Raw genomic sequence first — 19,860 nt, 5'->3', positions numbered from 1 at the left:
TGACAGCTTTTAAAAGGTGGTTAAAAGAATAGGGAATATGTCCGCAAGAAAATGAATTTCAAGATTATATATGATGACATGTACATACTTTGATAATAAATTTACCTTGATCTTTGACAGGTGCATGAATATGGATCAAATGTGGGCAACTTGGACAAGCTTTGAGCTTGGATTGGCATCTTGTCATCATAGATCTGTTAGGATGTATCCTGGAGTTAGTGTAGATAGCAGCTATCAATTTCAATAGCAGCCATTCTTCAGATTTGAATGTGGATAGCAGATGGAGTTTGAAACACAGCTCTGAACAATGGGATTCCTGGAGCCGCAGGTTGGGTTCAATTGCAAGCAAAGAAACGCTGCACTTAAACCACAGATGCCTGCATATACTTGAATGTGGCCTAGAGTCAGTGGGAATTAACATTCATTTCAGGTGTCTGGAATGTGGATGTGAAGAGGGAAATGTTTAAAAACTATATGTAAATCAAAGGAAGTATTGTAGATACATTGTAACTATAGAATTGTCCTGTTTTTACCTTTCACCTTTAGCATACAAAAATGTCATGCGATATTGGGTTAGGCAGGCCTCTTCCTCCAAGTGTGTCTTGTGTTTTTGCCAAATAAACATTTCTGTATCCACTTAGCTTCAGTGTCTCTCTGGTGACTTTGTTCATGATACCTGTCCACCTGTCCTTCAGGAGCCCGCTACTTATAAATCAGAGCTCCAACAGTTTTCTCAGCAGCACTCCCATTCTTTTCTGTTTCCCATTTCCCAGTTATTCTCAGATGTTATCGGTACCATCCACAGTGAAGAATGATGGTTAACTCATTTACCATCCTTTTACCTTATTGCTTGAATTTCCCAGATCAATTTTCTGTCTGACCAACGCTCACTTTTCATGTTTGATTTCGATGGAAATGCCTGCTCTTTTTTTTTGTTTCTGCCTGTCTTATCATGTACTCCAACATTTCCTTCCTTATTAATGACTGAATAGTGTGATTTTTAACATATATTCTGTGATCTATTGTATTTATATGATTGTACTGTTTCTGCAGGTGCTTTCAGCAGAGTGCAAGTATCTTTTCATGAATTCAATGAAGCCTAACTTTGAGTGTGTCTGCAGGACAAGACCACTTACGATCAGGCCATAAAAGCTTCCTTTGCCTTTGAGTAACAAGTGGAAGAAAAATATATGCAAACTAAAAACGAAAGAGGTGTGGTTGAAGTACAACATTGTGAATGTGCAACCTTATTACTATAGGTTATGAAAGTAGATACTCTGATATGATGTTGGGGATGACAAAATCGCTGAGCCACTGATAATGAGCAATACCTTTTGCCCATTTTACAAGATTTATTCATAGAGTAAGCTGGACCTGTTTCATGTCCCTGTACAGCTGCTGTCAGAACAATGATGTCATGGTCTGGTCCGTGAAGTCCACATTCCGGTTCATGGTCCGGACCGTGGATTCCGTATTCCTGCTATTTCTTTTTTCCCCTGTTCTGTTGGGCGCCTTAATTGAGACACCTGATTCTGGTTTCGGGCTGGCAACATAAATAGCTCTGGGGTCCAGTGATTCCTTGCTGGACTGTCTTCGTCAGTAACCTTGTCAGAATCCCCCTCAAGTTAACCCGCCGGAGTGCGACTAGAGCCATTGTCCTGTCTTGGGCTGTGTCTGGGACTTGCCTACTTGGAACCTTTTTGTGTCAAGATAAAGAACAGTCTATCATTGTGTGGTTTTGTCTCTCCATGTTCTCTCCTCCGCTGGGTAGGTCCAGCCATTTGCCACTACCCTGAGGGGGAATGGTCTCAGTGTTTTGTGCCCTGTGTCTAAGAAGAGTCCCAGCTCTATGTCCTGTGTCCAAGGAGGAGCCCTGGCTCAGTGTTCTGTGTCCTGTGTCTAAGTCAAGTCTGAGCTTAGTCCAAGTTGAGAGTCAAGTTCCAAGTCCAAATCGAGGGTTAAATCCAAGCCAAGTCCAAGTCCAGTCCAAGCCAAGTCCTAGTTCTAGCCAAGAGCCAAGTCTTGACCCAGGTGCCGAGTCCCTGCCAAGACCCAAGTTCCAAGTCATGATCTGAGTTCCCTGTCAAGTTCAAGTCCCAAGTCCAAGTCCAGGTTTTTCGGTTTGTCACTCTATGTCTACCTTCATGTTATCATTTTGTCCTCGCTCCTTGGCTTCCCTAGCATTCTTAATAAACATATTCCAGTTCCTAGTACTTCAGTGTCTGTGTCTTGTGTTTGAGTCTGCTTCCATCGACCCCGTATGACAAATGAGAATTAGGAGCTGCGTATTCACTTCAAGGTGTACATAGGTTTAATTCACCTACAAATATCTTCATTGACCAAATGATGCAGTGCATCCCAAGAAGTTTGTGTAACAAAGGTGACACCTTTATTTCCACAGATACTCAACCGCAACACTTGAACCTTCTGGAGAAGGTTCTCAGAAAGTTACCAGACCTGTTCAAAATTATAATGGAAATATGGAAGAAAACCAGAAATTGCTAGAAATACCTTACAGGATCAGATGATATTGACCTGAAAATGTTAACCCTATTTATATCTCCACAGATACTTCCAACCTGCAGAATATTGACAACATTTTCTGCTTTCATTGTAAATCCACATCTTCTGGTAAGATGGCAGTGTGTTCGATTGCAGCAGCTTCTACTGGGTCAACGAAAGGTGCTATTGTCCTTTTTAAATGTATTTCTTATGATCATAAGACCCTGCTGCTCTCCAGTGTTGGCTTGGCAGAAGACAAGCTGTATTGTGGTCAGGTGGACTGCAGATTTCTGCAATGTTCATGAACTCAGTGTCTTGGACTATCTTATGTGACTGTATTTTACTGATACCGTATATGCACTTGCTATCTTAAATATACGATATGTACCTTGTGCTGTGTATGAATGTGGATTCTGTGGTTTGTTCCTTGGCCTCAGACTAGCACTGTTTCATTTGGCTGTATTCATGGATATTCATGTAAGGTTGAATGGCAATCAAACTTGAACTTGAACCATAAAACAAATCTGCATCTTAGACAGTCATAAGTTGTTTATATGGACTTCAGACTGACTATCGTTACTAGATTTGGCCATTATATTGAACCTTCTTCACAAGTTGTTAAAGATGGGGTAGTTCTGGTTCTGAGTTGAGGAGAAAGATTAAAGATCAAGGAGGTATAGCATAAAGTCTGTACGCGTGTGATACAGGGGCGCTATGGTAATGTCATGGCTAGTGCGATGCTATTACAGCTCAAGGTGTCAGAGTTCAGAGCTGCGTTCCGCTGTGCTTTTTCAGGCTGGTGGCTCTTCATCAGAGTTGGAAAAGAACTGTCCTGAACTGCAGAATGTATACCATGGCATAGATTATGCCTGAATTATATGCCACATGGCTCCAAGGGTAGTCATAGCTGAAGGGTGGTAGTGGGGACGAGCTCCCACTGCTAAACAAATGCTCTTCATGGCGTGCATCTCAAACAGCCTCTGACAACCAAGTCCAACTCCTGGCATTCCCGTATGGTATAGTTCTTATGCCCGGCAGAGCTGTTCTCACTGATAGGTGAAGGGGCAAAGGCGGGCCACTGGCGCCTCAAAACCAGTTGCTCCAGGCAGATGGGGCTCATTAACCATGGATGGTAGGTCATCTAGGAGAGGGAAAACTGATTTCAAACCTCCACTGCATTGCAGTTATACCTGCTCATGGGAAAGGCTTTGGGAGTAAACCCCGAGGAAAAATCCAAAGTTGGAGTCCAAAAGGCAGCTGACTGCTGTACCCAGCACCGGCACGACAACTCCTGTGATGCTGCTGGCACCAAACTATATTGACTTTCATCGTTCCTTTGGACCTGTCATCAGCATGGAGAGGGGGGTTCCACTGCATGGGCAACAGACGGATCTCCATATCTACTTTGCCCTGGCTTGCGCCCGGGAGAGGCACTCCCAGTGACTACTAGAGGTGCAGTACCCATTGCTGACCACGGCCGACGAAGGCCACACACATATGCCACATTCAAACTTACGATTACTCTTGCAACACTCACTTCTTACCTCTCTGCATGGTCATCATTGCTTTAGCCTCTTTGACTGTGAGAGACAGAGGCCAAAGTGTCCTGTCTAGCATAAACTGAAACCTCAATGATCTATCCTGTCGAGCACTGATAACCTGAGGTCTGTACACTCACAGTTACATAATTTTGTGCTTTAAAAATGATATCTCCTTGGGCTGCATGTCGCTATGACTGAAGCCCAGCACAAATCCCTACCTTTCCCATGACTACATGTTGCAATGCTGGAACATTAGCATGAACACCAGTCCTGTGCTGGTGCTGCCCATTGTGGTGCTGGGAACCTGGAATAAATCTACCTCCTCTGCTGCTGGTGATTTAGGAATTAGGGTGCCACAGCTCTCGTGAAGAGGTGCCCGTGAGGGCTGGTGTTGGGATGCCAAGCACTGAGGTGTGGATCTGACGAGTGCACTGACTTGTTGGATGTGATGGAAATTGTTGACACTCTGCTGTGAAGAATTGGGACAGTGGACCTAGAGTGACCTACACTCTTAGCATCCACTTAATTTCTTCTGTGTATCTATGCTTACTCATGGCATGAAAAGTCACTTACAATCAGCAACTTTATCCAGATTCTCAGTAATTTGTAGCAAAGCTTGATGTTGGTGTAAAGATACCATTTATCTCACGCTTTTTCATTTGGACTCCAGATATGAGTAACTGTTTGCCTTGTGGCCTGGTTCCACTTGAAAGCCAATCTGTTTGGGTCAGCTCCTGTGTGAAGACTGAACAAGGTGTATGAGAGCCACAGAAAGGACAGGTAGGGAGAAACTTCAGAATGGGTTTCAGGGAGAAGGTTTTACATGCAGACAGTTGTAAAATCTGAAACACTCTTTGTCGCGGGGAGGGGGAGAGGGTGCGGTGTGGCGTCCAAGCTTGGGGTCTGTGCTGCTCTCCAGTGTTGGCTTGGTAGAAGACACGCCATATTGTGTTCCTCTACAGACTGCCTCAACATTCATGGACTCAGGGGCTTGGACTGTACTTTTTTCTTGACTGTATTTTACTGATAATCTTGTATGTGCTTCCTGTCTTATCTGTGCTACATGTGCCTTATGCTGTGTGTGACTGCTGTTACTGTGTTTTGCATCTTGGCCTCAGAGTAACGCAGTTTCGTTTGGCTGTATTTATGGATATTCATGTATAGTTGAATGACAATTAAACTGGAACTTGAGGGGTGATGGAGGCAAATACTTCCACAACTTTAGCAAGTACAACAGAAATCTAATTGTTTAGCAGGCTCAGGACTTTGGTGCTGCAGGTCTGACAGATCTTCCAGGTTATTAGACATTAATTAGACTATTAATAACAATACACGTGAGCACGTGGCCAAGTGGTTAAGGCATTGGACTAGCTACCTGAAGGTCGTGAGTTCGAGCCCCAGCCGAGGGAATGTTTTGTGTCCTTGAGCAAGGCACTAAATCACTATTGCTCTGCGACGACACTGGTGCCAAGCTGTATGGGTCCTAGTGCCCTTCCCCTGGACAACATTGGTGTCGTGGAGAGGGGAGACTTGCAGCATGGGCAACTGCTGGTCTTCCATACAACCTTGCCCAGGCCTGCGCCCTGGAGAGTGATGGCTTTCCAGGCGCAGATCCATAGTCTCGCAAGACTAACGGATGCCTTATAATACCAAGACGCATTTTGAATAAAATGTCTTCAGATGTTACAAGGTATTACATTTTCCACTGACACCTGAGAGTTTCAGGAGAGTGTAAGAATCAGGGCCATGGTGAGCTTTGGGGAGCATGGACTTATCACGTGTGAGCCAGTTGCCAAACTATCAGAAATTTAAATTGCTTGATAGTAGATTAGATGGAACATAGAACATTACAACAGTACAGGCCTTTCAGCCCACAATGTTGTGCACACCTTTTAACTATTCCAGTATCAACTTAACCTTTGCCTCCTACATAGCCCTAAATTTTTCGATCATCTATGTGCCTATTTAAGAGTTTCTTAAATGTCCCTAATCTATCTGCCTCTACCGCCACCCCTGGTGGGGTGTTCCATATTGGAGTTCAGCTGGGTTTGGAGGGGCATCTGGGGCATCTTGGCATAGGAGGTTATGCACCAATACTGAGGAATGGAGTTGGTGTAGATAAGTTTTTGATGGCCGACATGGACACAGTGGGCAGAGGGTTTGTTTCTGTGTTGGAATGTTCCCTCTAATATTTTTTACAGCTGCACAGGTAAACCATTTCTCTGAGCAGGAAATTTTACATGACCTGAAAATTGTGCAGCACTTTAAATGTTTTTTTGTAATATGCATATTTAGAATGAAAATAGAAAATCACATACTTTTGATATTAGTTATTAATCAAAGAATATAATGAATTGCGGTACAAAAAAGAACATCTTCCTTGTTTTGTAAACGTCTTCTAGCTGCGCCCAATTCCAGCAGTGCGGCAACAAATGCTATGTGCGCAGGTGCATACCGGGAGGCTTAGAGGGAACATCGTTGTGCTGTATGAGTCCATGGCTCTGACTCTAGATAAAGAGCTACAGTGATCCATTCTGCATAGTGAACAACCAAAGGCCTATTCTCTCTGAAGCTGTTAACTCTAGTGTCACAGGATTGTATGATGCTTACAATTATGTCCTGGGCATTCATGGGGAAGCCTTAGAGTGGATTTCAGATTATGGCCACCACTGCCCACACATGTTAACATTTACAGCATTTACTGTAAGGCCTCCCACCTCCCAACCTCTCCCGACCAATGGCTTGTACATGAAATTTAATTCTGAGAGGATGAATATTATGACTAAGTGAGGGGAATGGACATCAGGGAAATTGGTTCCTTGTTGCTAAGGATTTGCTAATTTGCCCTGCAACACACAAAAGAACCATAATACTTTAAAGATGAAAAGATCTTTAAAGACTAATACTTGAGTCACTGGGAATAATCTGAAGACATATATGTCCAGAAATTAGCTGAGGTCCCATGGCTCTCTGAACGCACATCGAGACTTCACGTGCCTTGAGAATGACCTTTGGGTGAGTTTCATTGCAAAGCAAGCAAAGGGATGAAGGATATGCTGAGCTATTGGGTGCACAGCTGACTCTGGGTAAGGAAAAATATTGGAGTGTGTGTGAAAGTGAGTGTGACAAAGGGGGTGATGGCATGGGAACCAGGTATAGGAACAAAGCTGCTCATGTTTCTGGTGAGGGGAGAGAGTGCAGGGGAATGGGAAGTGATGAAGTGTATGTGGTGGAGGGTGAGAAGCAAGGGAAAGGTGAATAAAGCTGAATCAAAAGGCTGCAACCATCTTACTCTATTGTCTTCAGGAGCTTTTGCACTTCACATTACTTGATCGTGATTACAGGAGGTTTAGAGTACAAAAATAAGCAAAGATTGTACCTGCATTTACTCATTCCATTTGGAGTGTTGCACACTGTTCTGTTCTTAGTACGTAATGACAGCAGGTACTCAGCTTCTACCTGTGACTCCAAGTAGCTGTTTGCATGTGACAGCAGGCACGCCCCAGCACATCATTTCATCAGGTGGGCTAAACCAGGTGAGATGGGGACATGCCTGTACTAGCAGGCAAAGTCAGCTCCAGCGGACTGGGTGGACGAGGTCAGCATTGTGCTCAAATGGCCAGGAAGGCAGGTCTGAAATGTTTTGTGGAGAGTGAAGGGCATGAACAGGGCACAGATGATGTATGCATCATAGTCATTCAGTGCAACCAAGGAGGACTCAGTTTGAGTTCGGTATGATTGAGTTCAGTTTCAAATTTGTAAAGGAGAAGCTAGTATCAGGTGTATCGATATTTCAGTGGAACAGGGGAAATTACAGTGGTATGAGAGAGGAACTGGCCCAAGTCGATTGGAAAAGTAAGTTAAATGGAGGGATGGCAGAGCAGAATTGGATGAAATTCCTACAAGAAATAAGGAAAATGCAGGAAAAATATATTCCAAGAAAAAAGAAAATCATGAATGGAAAAATGGCACAAATGTGGCTAACAAGAGAGGTTAAGGCAAAAAGAGAAGCAAAAGAAACGGCGTACAAGGAAGCAAAAATTAGTGGGAAAAATGAGGACTGGAAGACTTCTAAAAAGAAGGAAACTAAGAAAGTCATTAGGAAAGAAAAGATGAATTATGAAAGGAAGTTGGCGATTAACATAAAAAAGGATACTAAGAGTTTTTTTAAATATATGAAGAGTAAAAGAGTGACAAGAGTAGATATGGAACCAATTGAAAACGATGCTGGAGAAATTATAATGGATAACAAGGAGATGGCAGAGGAACTGAATGAGTATTTTGCATCAGTCTTCACAGTGGAAGACATGAGCAATATACCTGATAGCCAGAGGTATCAGGGAATAGAATTAGGTACAGTCAAGGTTACTAGAGAGAAAGTGCTTGGGAAGCTAAGTGGACTAAGAATAGATAAGTCTTCCGGTCCAGATGAGGTGCACCCAAGGGTTCTGAAGGAGGTGGCTTTGGAGATTGTGGAAGCATTGGAAATGATCTTCCAGGAATCAATAGACTCTGGCATGGTTCTGGAGGACTGGAAGGTCGTAAATGTAGTTCCGTTATTTAAGAAAGGAAGGAGGCAGCAAAAAGAAAATTACAGACCTATTAGTCTGACATCAGTAGTTGGAAAGATATTGGAGTCAATCCTCAAGGATGAGGTTATGAAATACCTCGAGGCGCATGTCAAGATAGGCCGAAGCCAGCATGGTTTCATGAAGGGAAGATCCTGTCTCACCAACCTATTGGAATTTTTTGAGGTAATCTCGAATAAGATTGACAAGGGAGAGGCTGTGGATGTTGTGTATTTGGATTTTCAAAAGGCCTACGATAAGGTGCTGCATATAAGGCTGCTTAATAAGATGAGAGCCCATGGAATTATAGGAAAGATATTGAAATGGGTGGAGCATTGGCTGATAGGCAGAAAGCAAAGGGTGGGAGTAAAGGGATCCTATTCTGATTGGTTGCCAGTTACTAGTGGTGTTCCGCAGGGGTCGATGTTGGGGCCGCTTCTTTTTATGAAGTATATCGATGATTTGGATTATGGATTAAATGGTTTTGTGGCTAAGTTTGCGGATGACACCAAGATAGGTGGAGGAGCAGGAAATGTTGAAGAAACGGAAAGGTTGCAGAGAGACTTAGTCAGTTTAGGAGAGAGGGCAAAGAAATGGCAGATGAGATACAACGTTGACAAATGTACGGTTGTACATTTCGGAAGAAGAAATAATCGGGCAGTTTATTATTTAGATGGGGAGAAAATTCAAAAATCGGAAGTGCGAAGGGACTTGGGGGTCCTCGTGCAGGATACCCTAAAGGTTAACCACCAAGTTGGATCAGCGGTAAGGAAAGCGAATGCTACGTTGGCATTCATTTCAAGAGGAATAGTGTATAAGAGTAAGGAGGTGTTGATGAGGTTCTATGGGGCATTAGTGAGACCTCATTTGGAATACTGTGTGCAGTTTTGGGCCCCCTATCTTCGAAAGGATGTACTGATGTTGGAGAGAGTTCAGAGAAGATTTACGAGGATGATTCCTGGAATGCAGGGGCTAACATATGAGGGGTGTTTGTCGGCTCTTGGATTGTATTCATTAGAGTACAGAAGAATGAGGGGGGATCTCATAGAAACATTTTGAATGTTGAAAGGGTTGGACAGAGTAGATGTGGAAAGGTTGCTTCCCTTGGTGGGTGAGTCCAGGACAAGAGGCCATAGTCTTAGAGTTAGAGGGTACCCAATTAAAACAGAGATGAGGAGAAATTTTTTTTAGCCAGAGGGTCGTGGATTTGTGGAATTCGTTGCCACATACACCTGTGGAGGCCCGATCATTAAGGGTGTTTAAGGAGGAGATTGACAGGTATCTAATTAGTCAGGGTATCAAGGGATATGGGGAAAAAGCCAGAAATTAGAACTATATGGGTGAATAGTTCAGCTCATGGCGGAGCTGCAGAGCAGACTCGATGGGCCGAATGGCCTACTTCTGCTCCTTTGTCTTGTCTTGTGACTCCAGTGGTAACAATTACTCATACCACGATCCCTGACTTCTGAAGTCTGTCAAGAGATGGAACTGCCCTGTGCAATGGCTTTTCTACTTTAAAAACACTTCTGTAAAGTTTCCTTTGTGTAGTTCGAAAAGTAGAACTGCAAAAAATCTAACTGTCATCATCAGATATGATGAACAACCAACCACATAATGAAAAATATAGGTGATTTAGAGAAATGAAGAGATGGTGAGTAAAATTGAATTATACTCACTGGAGTTTAGAGAAATGACAATTGGACATAAGATGTTCTGAGGAACTCCATAAAGTTAATATCAAAATGTTGTTTTCTCTCTCCACCGTGAGCACAAAATCACAGGTTAAGTTGCTGAACAGAAGAAATTTCTTCATATAGAGGGTGCTAATCTCTGGACTTCCCCAGTCATGAGTGTTGAATTCATGGCTGACACTGTAGCCTTTTGGGCACTGAAAAGTAGGTGGCAGTGATCATATTGACTGATGGGACAGTCTGGCTCAGAAGTATGACCTACTCCAACATTTTTTTGTCTTAGTATTCCTATGTTCCTTGTGATTTCTTAAACATACTGCAACCTTAATTGGATGAGAAAGCTTGGTGACAAGATATTGGAGCTTGGTGGGGGTTTTGGTAGCTTTCCACAGACCCAAAAGGGAATCCTTGAACTGCCAGCATCATGGCTCCCCACAATGTCTGCCTGCCAATGAATTGGCAGGATAGCTTGGACAAACTTTCGATGATTCAGGCATATAAATAGGAACCTTGCCCATTGCTTAAGAGAATTTCAACAAGAAGTGAGAGTTTCCTGTAAATTGTATCAGAATTAGGTTTATTATCACTGACTTATGATGTTTTGTGGCAGCAGTACAGTGCATGACATAAAAATTCCAACTGAGATACAATAAGAAATAGCATAAATAAAGAGAGCAAACTAGCGAGATAGTGGACTGTGCAGAAATCTGATAGTGGAGAAGAAGCTGTTCTAAAAGATTGAATGTGCATCTTCAGGCTCCTGTCCCTCCTCACTGATGGTAATAATCAGAAGTGGGCATGCCCTGGGTGGTGAGTGTCACGATATCTGCCAGAAAACACAATAAGTAGCTCCATACCATATCCAGGGTGGTTCTCTCTCCCTGCTACCAAGAGCAATTGCCCAGTTTATTAGGCAACAGGACAGACCATCTTTAACTACCCACAAAGATAACTTAAGACTACATATGGATACACATATGATGCACCTCATAATGTAGTTACAATCATATAACAAAATAAACAGAAGTATCTATCTTAAGTACAGTACTCAAACAATATATACACATTTACACATCCCCATTACTAGAGAAATGAATATTTCACCATGTATGGTGGGAAAAGCACCGTAAAACCAACCAACCCTTTAGGATCCATTATTACAATGAACCAGGGGAAGACAATGAAGGGCATACTCCCAGTATAACAACAGCAGAAAGACAAGGCAATGGTAATGGTTGGGTATGTGTGTGTGTGTGTGTGTGTGTGTGTATGGAGTGCATTTACTGAGCACTCTCTGTCACAGTGAGGCTCCTTAATGATGGATGCTGCCTTCTTGAGGAGCCACCTTTTGAAATGTCCTTGAGGTGGGGAGGCTTCTGCCCCTGCTGGAGCTGGATATAACCCTCTGCAGCCTCTTTTGATCCTGAATTTAGAGGCTCCTACCAATGGATGCAACCAGTCGGAGTGCATCTAATCAGAATGCTCTCCATGGTATATCTGTGGAAATTTGCCAGAGTCCTTGGTGACATACCAAGTATCTCCAAACTCCTAATGAAATATAGTTGCTGCCACGCCTTCTCTGTGATTGCATCAATATGTTGGGTCCAGGATAGATGCATTCAGATGTTGATCTCAGGAGCTTATAGTTGCTCACCCTTTCCTCTGCTGACCCTTCGATGAGGAAAGATGTGTGTTCTCCCAACTTCTCCTTCCTCAAGTCCATAATCAATTCCCTGGTCTTGCTGACCTTGAGTGTAAAGTTGCTGTTGCAACACAACTCATAATACATAAGCACAGAATTAGGCCATTCAGCCCATCATGTCTGATCTGCCATTCCATCATGGCTGATCCCGGATCCCACTCAGCCCCAGACACCTGCCTTCTCACCTTATCCTTGATGCCCTGACCAATCAGGAAACTATCAACTTCCACCTTAAATATACGCATGGATTTAGCCCCCACTGCAGTCTGTGACAAAGCATTCCACAGGTTCACTATTCTCTGGCTAAAAAAATTCCTCCTTACCTCTGTTCTAAAAGGTTGCCACTTAATTTTGAGGCTGTGTCCTTTAGTTCTTGATACCCCCACCAGAGGAAATATCCTCTCCACATCCACCCTATCTAGACCTTTCAAAATTTGGTAGATTTCAATGAGATCCCCACGCATTCTTCTAAATTCCAGTGAGCACAGGCCCAAAGCTGCCAAACGCACCTCATATGTTAACCTCTTCATTCCCAGAATCATCCTTGTAAACCTCCTCTGGACTCACTCCAATGACAATACATCCTTTCTGAGATATGAGGCCCAAAACTGTTGACAATGCTCCAAGTGCGGCCTGACTACTGTCTTATTAAGGCTCAGCATTAACTCCTTGACTTGATATTCTATTCTCCTTGAAATAAATGCCAATATTGCATTTGTTTTCTTTAAGATGGACTCAATCTGTAAATTAATCTTCTGGGAGTCTTGCACAAGGACTCTGTAAGTCCCTCTGCACCTCTGTTGTTTAAACGTTCTCCCATTTAGATAATCATCCGCATTGGTGATCCTTTAACCAAAATGCATTATTGTACATTTTGAAACACTGTATTCCATCTGCCACTTTTTTGCCCATTCTTCCAATTTATCTAAGTCCTGCTGCAGTCGCATTGCTTCCTCAGCACTACCAACCCCACCACCTATCTTCATATCATCCATAAGCTTTGCATCAAAGCCAACAATTCCATGATCTAAATCATCAACAAACAATGCGAAAAGCAGAGATCCCAATACTGACCCCTGAGGAGCACTACTAGACACTGGCAGCCAACCAGAAAAAGCCCCATTTATTTCCACTTGCTGCCTCCTGCCTGTCAGCCATTCCACCATCCATGCCAGTAGCTTTCCTGTAACGTCACAGAATTTGATCTTGTTAAGCAGCTTCAAGTGTGGCACCTTATCAAATGCCTTCTGAAAACCCAAGTAAATGACATCCACTGCCTCTCCTTTGTCCACTCTGTTTGTTACTTCCTTGAAGAACTCTAACAGGTTTGTCAGACAAGATTTCGCTTTACAGAAACCATGCTGACTTTGATTTATTTTATCATTAGTCTCCAAGTACCTCAAAGCCTCATCCTTAATAATAGACTCCAACACTTTCCCAACCACTGAGGTTAGGCTAACTGGCCTATAATTTCCTTTCTTTTTCCTTCCTCCCTTCTTAAAGAGTGGATTGAGGATCCAAACACTAGCATACTCCCATATGCCTCTCGTCGCCATCTAAAAATCTGACAACAAAGTCCAGAAGTTCAAAGTGTATTCATTATCAAAGCACATATACAGCAGCATGTAAAATTCTGAGGTTCATTTTCTCGTGAGCATACTCAATAAGTCCAATAACCATTATAGAATCAATGAAAGGCTGCACCAACATTGAGAACACTGAATGTGCAAATACAAATAAAATAAGTAATAATAATAAATACAAGCAATAAGTATCAAGAATACGAGATGAATTGTCCTTGAAAGTGAGTCCTTAGATTGTGGGAACTTTTCAGTGATAGGACAATGAGATTGAATGAGACTATCCCCTTTGGTTCAAGATCCTGATGGTTCAGGGGTAATAATTGTTCCTGTATTTGGTGGTGTGAGTCCTCAGGCACTTGTACCTTCTTCCTGACGGCAACAGTGAGAAGAGAGCATGTCCTAGGTGGTGGGCGTCCCTGATGATGGATGCTGATTTCCTGCTCTGTATAGATGAGCTCAATAGCAGGGAGGGCTTTATCCATGATGGACTGGGCCATATCCACTTCTTTTTGTAGGATTTTCCATTTAAGAGTATTGGTGTTTCCATACTTGGCTGTGATGCAGCCAATCAATATACTCTCCACCACATATCTATAGAAGTTTGTCGAAGTTTTAAATGTCATGCCGAATGTTTGGAAACTCATAAGAAAGTAGAGGCACTGCCATGCTTTCTTCAAAATTGCACGTACATGCTGGCCTCAGGCCAGGTCCTCTGAAATGATAACACCAGGGAATTTAAAGCTGCTGACCCTCTCCACCTCTGATCGTCCGATTAGAACTGGCTCATGTACCTATGGTCTCCTCTTCATGAGGTCAACAATCAGCTCCCTAGTCTTGCTGACAGTGAGTAAGAGGCTGTTGTTGTGGCACCACTCAGACAGATTCTCAATCTCCCTCCTATGTGCTGATTCATCATCACCTTTGATTTGGTCTATGACAGTGGTCAGACATTGGAGTCATGCTTAGCCACATAGTCATATGTTTAAAGCGAGTAGAGCAGGGGCTAAGCACACAGCCTTGTGGTGCACCTGTGCTGATGGTGATCGTGAAGGAGTTGTTGTCGCCAATTTGAACTGACTGAAGTCTACAAATGAGGAAATCAAGGACCCAATTATGCAAAGGTGTATTGAGGCCAAGGTTTTGAAGCTTATTGATTAGTTTTGAGGGGATGATAGCATTGAATACCAAGCTGTAGTCTATGAAGAGCATCCTGATGTTTGCACCTCTGCTATCCAGATGTTCCAGGGTTGAGTGAAGAGCCAATGAAATGGCATCTGCTGTGCTGTGGGCAAATCAGAGTGGATCCAAGTCACTTCTCAGGCAGGAGTTGAAATGTTCCATCACCAACACCTTAAAATACAAAGACAACAGTGGTGACATCAGGGAATTTATAGATGGGATTTGACCTGTACCTAATCACAAAGTCATGAGTGTAGAAAGTAGATCAGTGGACTCACACGTCCTTGAGGTGTGTTGGTGTTGATTGTCAGCAAGGAGGAGATGTTATTACTGATCCATACAGACTGTGGTCTCCCGCTGAGGAAGTCAAGGATCAAGTTGCGGAGGGAGGTACAGAAGATCCGGTTTTGAAGCTTGTTGATTAGTACTGAGTGGTGATAATGTTGAATGCTGAGGTGCAATCAATGTGCAGCATCCCTACATAGGTATTGCTCCTGTCAGGGGGATCAAGTTCAAGCAGAGGGCCAGTGAGACTGCACTCAGAATCAGAATCAGGTTTATAATCACTGGCGTGTGTCGTGAAATTTGTTAACTTAGCAGCAGCAGTTCAATGCAATACATACAGTAATATAGAAGAAGAAAATAAAACAAAATAATAATAAATAAATAAGTAAATCAATTGCAGTGTACATATATTGAATAGATTAAAAATCGTGCAAAAGCATTGTAGACCTGTTGTGGCAGTAAGCAAATTGGCATGGATCCAGGTCCTTGCTCAGGCAGGATTAATTCTAGCCATGACCACCCTCTCAAAGCACTTCGCCTTGAAGGTGCAAGTGCTACCAGGTCAGAGTCATTGGGGTTATTCACCCTGCCTCAACAATTGTAGTTGTCCAAACCTTAAAGTGGTCCATGAAACAACATGTGAGGTGACACAACCAAATGCATCCTGAGCGACAATATGTCAGATGTGTCCCAGGCAGTACTGTTTATGTTTTAGTTGGCTCCATAAACCTTATTATGCTGCCTTTGTTTGTTTAGTGAAGAATAGTAACAGAGGTGAAAGCAGAAAATGTTGTGAGCATCCAGTGTCCATGGACAGAGAAGCTGTTACTTTTTCAGGTTAACATTGAAAATCACGCTGGATTAATTTAAAAATTATTTTTGGATGTTATAAATCCTTTTCAAAATCTTATCGTAAAACACACAAAATACTGGAGGAACTCAGCTGGTTAGGCAGCATCTATGGAATTGAAGAAACAGTCAACGTTTTGGGCCGAGACCCTTCTCCAGTCCCGAGGAAGCGCTCAGCCCAAATTGTCAATGTTTACTCAATTCCATAGACGCTGCCTAACCTGCTGAGTTCCTCCAGCATTTTGTGTGCTTTAGATTTCCAGCATCTGCAGAATTTCTAGTGTTCAAAATGTTATAATTGTTTTTAATGAAGTGAGCTCCACCATGGCTTTGCCTTCAGTGAAATACTGTCAGGGCATTCCAATGATATGCCCTCGACACCACCTTGCATCAGGGCAAGTCGCTGCTGAAACTTCACCATCTGGCTGTAGGGTCCAGGTGGTACATGCGATTAGCAGGTGACTAAGTAAGTATGGACAGGTGGCACCAGTCAGTGCTCTGAATGTAGCACAAGGAGTGAACACAGAGCTATATCCTCTCACATCAATGGATATTTAAATATATCTCATTAATCTAGATCTAAAATCAACTAGCAGGAATAGTGACCAACAAATCACTGGATTGTTATAAAATCTCACTTGGTTTACCAGTATACTTAAAGGAAGAGAATTTTCTATCTGAACCATGTCTGACCTCACTGAATCCACCAATGTAGTTGACTCTTAACTGCCTGCTCAATTTATTAGCCATGAGGGACAGACAATAAATGCGAGTATTGTCAGTGATGACGATATTCTGCAATTGTCTAAAAACAGCAATAATCAGCTTGCAGGATTATGCATTTTGCCTTTGCTGAGTATTTTCAAAAGCACTCCATTAGCGGAAAGAAATTCCAGTACAAAATGAGCAAGAGGAACAATACTGTCTGGTACACAAAACTATGATTGATTTAGAGATGATATATTGACCAAATCCTGAAAGAATTCCTAAGTGCTCTGAGCACTTGGTTGCTGAAACGAATACTAATAGCAGCAATTTTATATGTCACTAATAAATTGCTTAATGAAAACAGCTGTCAATGTGATTTTTTTGGGCAAATTTATTGATAAGGGAGTTTCACAGGAGGCACTCAGCAAAATGTGCCACCTGTGTTACTGATGCCTGTACAGATATTTTAAATAAAAAGAAGCATAAAAACACTGATTCTCCACAATAGGCTAATGTACGCTACTAATCATAATGATGCTCAATGAACCGATGGGATTAAAAAGAAGGAAAGCTTTCAGTAAGTATGCAGTCTTCATGACTCCTGATAATTTCATTTTCCTTTGTTACAAGTCTCCAGATGATCCTTTGTTTAATAAATATCTCAATACTGAAATGATTTAATGCTAGACAGCATGCTCTAGGCATCTTGCCCTCAAAATTAGATTTCACCCTTGTTTTGGTATGCTAAACTATCATTGCGTTCAGTGCTAATGTCCATTTGGCACACCTGTAAAATAGCAGAGCACAGTGGTGCAAGAAATTCTATGATTTCAATAGATATATCGAGCTGAGCTCCAGAACAACAGAATTCTCCTTTTTCACACTAGCACACACAAACATGCACACTTACAGCACACACAACTCCAGTACAAGCATTATCCGTGTAAGCGGAACAAGTGCGACACATGCCCTTACACTTCCTCCCTTACCACTATTCAGGGCCCCAAACAGTCCTTCCAGGTGAGGCAACACTTCACCTGTGAGTCGACTGGGGTGATATACTGCGTCCAGTGCTCCCGATGTGGCCTTTTATATATTGGCGAGACCTGACGCAGACTGGGAGACCGCTTTGCTGAACATCTACGCTCTGTCCGCCAGAGAAAGCAGGATCTCCCAGTGGCCACGCATTTTAATTCCACATCCCATTCCCATTCTGACATGTCTATCCACCGTCTCCTCTACTGTAAAGATGAAGCCACACTCAGGTTGGAGGAACAACACCTGCCCCACCTCCCTCTCGTACCCCATCTGTTACATATTTTTATACACACATTCTTTCTCTCACTCTCCTTTTTCTCCCTCTGTCCCTCTGAATACACCTGTTGCCCATCCTCTGGGTCACCCCCCCCCTTGTCTTTCTTCCCGGACCTCCTGTCCCATGATCCTCTCGTATCCCTTTTGCCTATCACCTGTCCAGCTCTTGGCTCCATCCCTCCCCCTCCTGTCTTCTCCTATCATTTTGGATCTCCCCCTCCCCCTCCAACTTTCAAATCCCTTACTCACTCTTCCTTCAGTTAGTCCTGATGAAGGGTCTCGGCCTGAAACGTCAACTGTACCTCTTCCTAGAGATGCTGCCTGGCCTGCTGCGTTCACCAGCAATTTTTATGTGTCGCTTGAATTTCCAGCATCTGCAGAATTCCTGTTGTTTCCAGTACAAGCACACTCTTCCCCTGACCGTGCAGCTAGGCACAGCTCAAACTGCATCCTTAGATTTGCCGATAACACAACTATCACTGGCAGAATTACAGATGGTGGCAAGGAGGCATACAGGAGCAAGATAGATCAGCTGGTTGAGCCCTGTTGCAAAAACAACCTTGTATTCAACGTCAGTATCACCAAGAAATTGATTGTGGATTTCAGCAAGGGCAAGTTGAGGGAACACACACCAGTCCTTTTTGAGGGGATCAGCAGCTTCAAGTTCCTGGGTGATAAAATCTCTGCAGATCTATCCTGGGCTCAACATATTGATGAAATTACAAAAAAAGGGCTTGACAAAGGCGAAATTGCATTCGGAGCTTGAGGATACTTAGAACATCACCAAAGACTCTCGCAAATTTCCACAGGTGTACTGTGGAGGCATTCTAACTGGTAGCATTACTGTCTGGTATGGAGGGACCACTGCAAGGGATCAGAAAATGCTGCAGAAAATTATGAACTCAACCAGCTCTGACATGGGCACCAGTATCTCCAGCATTGAGGGCATCTTCAAAAGGCAATGCCTCAAAAATTTGGCATCCATCATTAGGGATCACAATCACCCAAGGCAAGCCCTCTTCTCATTTCTACCATCAAGGAAGAGGTGCAGGAGTCTGAAGGTGCACACTCAATGTTTCAGGCACAGCTTTTACCCCTCTGCCATCAGATTACTGAATGGACAATGAACTCAAGAACGCTACCTTGGTATTTTCCCCCTCTATTTTTGCATTACTTATTCAATTTATTTTTATTTTTATTTATTGTAATTTATCGTTTATTTATTATGTATTGCATTGTATTGCAACATTTGCCAGTGATATTACATCTGATTCTGATTCTGATTCCAACACCACCCTGCACCCTCACCTCACATTCTACTGCCTTCAAAGGTCAAATTTCCAAAAAGATGCAAATGAAATGATTACAATATAAGTAAGAACAGAAGAGAGTCCACAAGGGAGGTGAAACCTCTTGGAAACTAGACCAGGGAACAAAGGGAAGGAGGTGGGAACCAAAGGGAGGTGATGAGCAGGTTGTAAGGGCAAAGTGTGAAAAAAGAGAAGGGGTGAGAGGGTCACCAGAATGAGGGAAAACCAAGGTGGTGGGGGTGAATATGAAAACAGAGTGGAGTGGTCACTAGAAGCTAGAGGAGGCAATATTAATGCCCTCAGGTTGGAGACTACCCAGATGGAATATGAGTTGTTGCTCCTCCACTCTGCTTGTGGCCTCATTGTGGCAGCAGGGGAAGCCGTGGATAGCCATGTCAATGTGGGAATGGAAATGCATAGCCACTGGGAGATGCTGACTTTGCAGTGGATGGAGCAAAGGTGCTCAGTGAAATGATCCCCCAGTCTGCGTGGGCTCTCACTGAAGCAGAGGAAGCAACACTGGAGCACTAGATGTAGTCAATGTTATTCTCCCATCCTCAAAATCTGCCTGTCACCCTCTTCTAATTCCCTACCTCCTCCCTTTTATTCCATGGTCCATTGTGCTTTC

The sequence above is a fragment of the Mobula hypostoma genome, chromosome 1, assembly GCF_963921235.1.
Source record: "Mobula hypostoma chromosome 1, sMobHyp1.1, whole genome shotgun sequence".
NCBI classification, from domain to species: Eukaryota; Metazoa; Chordata; class Chondrichthyes; order Myliobatiformes; family Myliobatidae; genus Mobula; species Mobula hypostoma.
The sequence above is the reverse complement of the archived record's forward strand: the minus strand, read 5'-3'. Positions refer to the sequence as shown.